General features: G+C 35.3%; 1 protein-coding gene across 6 annotated transcripts in view; it reads right to left on the bottom strand.

Moving 5' to 3' along the window:
• Positions 1 to 1896: 1896 nt before the first annotated feature.
• AKAP6 (A-kinase anchoring protein 6) overlaps positions 1897 to 6000 on the bottom strand; it is a 527913-nt gene continuing 523809 nt past the window's right edge. For all 6 annotated transcript variants that reach the window (XM_015453690.4, XM_073997217.1, XM_005561045.5 and 3 more), the window contains one exon: positions 1897 to 5206. The gene's annotated coding sequence lies outside the window, so the exon portion shown is untranslated. The remainder of the gene's footprint in view (positions 5207 to 6000) is intronic.

The raw sequence follows: 6000 nt of genomic DNA, 5'->3' as shown, positions 1-6000 counted from the left end.
TTCACATGTCATGAAGTATTCTTTTGTTTTTTTAACTACTTAAAAATGTAAAAATTGTTCGAAGCTAACAGGTCAAACCAGAACAGGCAGTGGGCTGAATTTGGCCCATGCGCCACAGTCTGTTGACCCTTGCCTTAGATGGATGAAGCATGCGCTGAAAGAGTAAGTTGTAAACTTTAAAACATATCAGGAATGTCAGTTATTCAATCAATCTTCATTAAAGAGTGGCTTTGAATGCAAAGTCACCTATGTATTTACTTGACAAAAAAAGTTTACCCTGAGTTTAATAATGAGAAAACAACTAGACCCATCAAGATTGTTGATCATTCTGCAAAACTGGCCTGGACTCTTCAGAACTGTCAATGTTATAAAAGCCCGAAGGAAAACAGAACAAAAGCACAGGGAAACTATTCAAGATTTAAAAACAAAAAAAGACTTAGAAACTAAAAGCAGTATGTGATCTTTGTCTGAATCCTGGATTAAAACAAAAACAACTGGAAGAGGACATAATTTGGGTATTTAAAGAAATATGAATATAAACTATCAGATATTATTGTGTTAATATTATTTTTTTTTGAGACAAAGTTTCACTCTTCTTGGCCAGGCTGGAGTGCAGTGGTGCAATCTCAGTTCACTGCAACCTCTGCCTCCCGGCTTCAAGCGATTCTCCTGCCTCAGCCTCCCAAGTAGCTGGGACTACAGCTACCGTGCCTGGCTAATTTTTGTATTTTTAGTAGAGACGGGGTTTCACCATGTTGGCCAGGCTGATCTCCAATTCCTGACCTCAGGTGATCCACACGCCTCGGCCTCCCAAAGTGCTGGGATTACAGGCATGAGCCACCATGCCCAGTCAATGTTACATTTCTTGAGTGGGAAGATGGTATTGTAGACTTGTAGAAGAATGCCCATGTTCTCAGTTAATACATGCTGAAGTATTTGCAGATGAAGTATCATACTCTACAATTTAATTTCAAATGATTTAATCATACAAAAAAAGTGTGTGTATACAGAGAGATGAAGTAAATATGGTGAAATATTAACAATAAATGAACCTGAGTGATGAGTACCAAGTATCTTTGTTCTACTCTCGACTTTTACATAGGTCTGAAGTTTTTCAAAATGAAAATTGAAAAAAGAAAATGTAGAAAAAATATAGCAGTAAATTTAGTTGGTTCAATTTATATTTAAAATATAAGAATTATATGACATTTGAAAAGTTAGTTTTTCTTTAAAATTCTAAAAATTTTCAACTTCTTTTAGAAGCTAAATCAAACTGACTTGTAAGAAAAACCTGGATCATTTCATTGTTTGATATTTTCATCTAGTTTGTTCCTAGGAATTATAGAATGGGTAAAACCTAGTCCGGATGAACCAAACACAACAATATCATCAAACTCAGGTTTCCAGAAGCCCTAAATTTAGATTGTTCTGTTGTTGTATAAGATGCATATTTATTCAGTGACCAGAAATCTAAAAAATATTTTTCCTTCTGTAATTAAAACCACTTTACTTTTTCTGGTAGTCAGATCCAGATGATTTTATATACTGTTTTGCTCACTAGATTTTCTTAAATGCAGAGAAACTTTATCAGAAACAAAGTAAATGAGGTCATCATTTAATTTAGAGAAAAGTCATAATCACTCTATTCAAGGACGCAAAAGGCACTTTCAGAAGAAAACCTGTAAACCTTTGGAGACAGATACCATGTGTTAGTTGCCTTTATATACCTAATGCCAAACATAGTGCCTCACATAGGTAGCCATTTAATAAACGTTCACTGAATGGCTGAATAAATGAATAAACGGAGGGAGTGCCCTACTCTATAAGGAAACAGGTTTGGTTTGTATTTGATATAAGGAGAAGATTCAAGATGACTTAGGCACTGGACTGGGCCACTGAAGGAAGTCATGGATTCTTATTTATTTATTGGTTGAAATTTACAATAATAGAATAAACATATCTTAAATATATTTCTAGAGAAAACTTAGCACTTAAATATTCAGATTCTTTTCTACATGTATGATGATAAAGACAGTTCCCTAATTTCAAGAATTCTGTCTGTTAACATTCAGTCAGGTTGGAATGGATCTGAAAACCATGACATATGAAGGGCAGTTGAGGGAAGACTGGTTGGGAGATGATGAGTAGCTGGCCTCGATTATCTCCAGGGTTGCCATGAGTAAAGATACTCCGGGCTGCTCCATAAGACAGAACTAGGACCAGTGAGCAAAATTAAATGTAGGGTAGTGGGGTACTAGGCAGATTTTAGCAACCTAAGAAATAACTTTCTAACAAAGAGATATGCCCAACAGTGGAACAGTTTGCCTTAACAGACAATGAACCACTATCGCTGGAAGTGTGTAGGCAGAGTTGGTGTGATCGTTTTCTAAGGGTAATTGGGGAGGTAGTGCCTACATGGGGTGGGAGATTGAGGCTATTTTTCCTCTTCCAACCTGAAAAGGCATTGTTCAACAAACCTGAAAGTCATTCTACAAATTTAGTGTTAATACTAAGCAGATAATTAACAAATACTTTCAATACTGCACAGTCTTCCATGAGCATGTAACAAGTAGGTAGAACATCATTGTCAGTTTGTTCTTTGAATATTTTACCAGTAGATGTAGACTTGACATTAGTTACTACCCAAAGAAAATTAACGTTGTCTCAGTATGTAAAATAATACCATATCCAAAATAATACCATATCCCAACAGAGGTCTAGAATGCCCCTAGGAATTTCAAAGACTCTAGGATTTGTTCTTTCTCTACATCCTGGGCTGCTCTACTTGTGTACTCTGTTATCGCAAACTTAGCTTATTTTCTCCAGCTGCCCCCTGACTAGACAATTATCTCTAATGTCTTTCCCCTAAATCTTATTGAACACTGCAACTAGATGTCTGGCTAAAACCCCTTTTGAACAAATTACTACCTATTAAAAAGCCTAAAATAATTTATCCATTTAGAAATATGTATGAAAAAGACTAGAAGGGGCATAAATATACAAATAGTTATTAAAGTGGTAGAATTACAGATAAGCATTGTTTAAATATTCTTGGTGTGGCACTAATGATAAATAAAATCAGGTGCAAAACAGCCTCTACAAGTGTCCTTATTACCTAGCATTTTACATACAAAAGCTCCAAGGTACCGTTTTAAAAGACCTTTCATTAAGTCCTCCTAATTTAATTTTTCTCCTCTTACCCCTGCAATAAAGTTTCATGCATATTCCACTAACTTTCCACTCTCTCCAAGCCCTTTTTCTTCCTCCTTGTCCCCACTGCTGCTTCTCTCATTGTGCCTCTATACCTAATGCCAAACATAGTGCCTTAATTTCAAGAATTAAATACATTTCAAATACATTTGCTCTCTTCCTCAGCTCTGCAACAAACACTTCATGTCATTTGTGTGTTCACTTGTCCCTAATGTAGGAGAGCCTTCTGCGGGCAGGGCTTTGACTGTTTGTTCCACATTGCATCTTCTGGATCTAGAATAGTGCCTTGCAGATAAAAAGTGTTTCTGAACTATCTGTTAAATAAATGATTGTCATTCCTGTGACTACATGAACCCACAACATGCTTTACGTTTTTGAAATTTGATACATATTATCTATTGTGATTTTATATTGCATTGTACCCTTTTCTAGTTGTGTCCATGTTTTAGTGTCAAAATAAAGGGACAGATGTCACCATGTCACCTAATTTAATCCTTTAATTCAGTAAATTTTTATTGAATACCTACTGTGTCAGGCACTTAAGTAGGTGTTATGATATAAATTTAAAACTGCATTTAACAGGAGTCAGTAAAGGCCAGATGGAATATATATTTGTCAATTTCTTTTACACATATAAATATACCTGAAATCTATAAATAATAGTCAAATTTTCTATACTTTTCTACCAGTTTTCTATCAAACTCATTCAAAATAAATATTTAAAATAAATTAAGACATACAAGGTATCCTGAAATCCAACACCAAATCATTAATGATAAGTAGAAATAAAAAATCTAGTATAAATTTTTATTGGTTTAGGGGAACTGACATTTAATCATTTGCTGTTCCAAGATCCTTATAGTGACCAGAAAGATTTTGAAAACTGAAGGCTTTATGTCTAGTCTCTAGTTTAGGTAATGTTAAGCCTCTTAAGCAATATGAATATGTTTGGAAGCTGCTACATGCTATGCTTTTTCAGAACCAGATGCAACAATTTGGTAAAGAACATAGTAGAAGAGATCACTAATTTTCCTTTTCCCCCAATAGTCTGTGTTTATTATGCCAATTTTAATTACCATGCAATCTAATGGACTTAAGGCTTATATTTTCCACATCACTAGACATCACAAACATGAAAGCATTTTATACTGTCATTATACATCAATGTTTGCACTTGGTTATACATATATACAGAAATTATTCACACATCTTAACCTTGCTATTTCCTCCTTTCAAACCAACATAATTTTACCGTGAAAGCAGCTTTTTAATAAATGGTATAAGAAATACAGCAAGGCACACTTTTTTAAAAAACTTTTTTCTCATTACCACCTCAAGAAGCATAAAAAATGAAAATGTTGTACATAATTCAATAGTAGAATGTCACCAGTTTATAATATACAACATCATATGGTTGTTTCTTGAAATGCTGCATAGATTATTTTTTTAAATGAAATAAATAAAATGGCGCTTTTAATAGTTGCTTAATTTTGAAAGAAGGACCAGTGTTTCTTCTCTATGCTGCAATCAATTCAAATGTTAGCTTTTTAGGTAAAACTCTTTCAATAAACACAGTCATCATACCATTTTAAAAAATCCAGATTGAAACATGAAATTGGTCAAGTACTGGTGGGGGGTCATTCTAGACAGGAGAATTTAATGGACCACCAGTTGGTGAACTGCAGAACTTTAAAGAGCGGAAGGGAGGGGAGGAGGCAAACAGAAAAGTCTAGCTGGAGAGAGAGGGGTGGTAGAGGTAGCTTGGGACAGGAATCCATGGGAGAACAAGCAGCTTTGCTGAACTTCAAAGACGATCACCTAAAGAGAACCAGCGCACACATTCAGATCACAAGGCTCGTGTGGAGAAAACACATTTGGAAGGAAGATTCATCTTGGGAGAAGTCAATGTAATAAACGGCAGTGACAAACGTGATGGAACCAGAGACCAGCCCAGGGCGGGAGGATGAGGCCACCCCTGAGTTGCAGCCAGGCGTATCTACAAGAAACAAAAAAGTGACAAGAAAAGGTTTCAGAAATGTATTTTTCATTAGCAAAACCAAGCTCTTTGAGGAACCATTGAAGGCTGCAATTGTGGGACTACTTGCTAATGTTCTGAAATAAAAAGATACATAAAATATAAATAATTTTAATAGCCCAAGCTTCACATTACTGACAAAAAAAAGTCTCAGTGTAGATGTGAAAAATACATTGATTTTTTTTAAAAAAGATGTGGTTTCAAAGAAAACAAGAAAAATCATCAAGTTTGACCTTTTCTCTGGATCTCATCCACTCTTTTGCCTGTGAACTCAGTTTGGAACATCAAAATAGCTTCAAACCAATATGAAAATGTGAGGCCGCTGATGCCAAGTGGTGCGGCAAAGTATTTACAATGTACAATGATTCCATAGACTGGGAACTGATAGGCTCTCAGGCTTAACCCTTCCTGCAGTGATTTTATGTATGATATCGAACAATTCCACTATTGCATAGTGGTGAAAGATTCATAACATTGTGATTATCCGAAGTGTTTCAGCCTAAAAAAAGATATAACTGGGGCTTCTAGCTCAAATAGTAATGCATTTCATTTAAGGTACATACAGCATTGTGGAAACGAGATGGATTCAATTATATTTGTACATCTCATGGCTATGATATAAATTTGTTCCAAACTCGATCCATTCTGCTTGTTTCTAAATGGCTAAAAGCAACTGGTCAAATGTGAGGAACACCTAAATATCAAGTTTAGGCAATGCAGGATGCAATTATTGCAAGTCCCCTGACCAGCTCTCA

This window comes from Macaca fascicularis, chromosome 7 (assembly GCF_037993035.2).
Source record: "Macaca fascicularis isolate 582-1 chromosome 7, T2T-MFA8v1.1".
Classification (NCBI taxonomy): Eukaryota; Metazoa; Chordata; class Mammalia; order Primates; family Cercopithecidae; genus Macaca; species Macaca fascicularis.
Note: the sequence above shows the minus strand (reverse complement) of the source record. Positions and strands in the feature narration are given on the sequence as shown.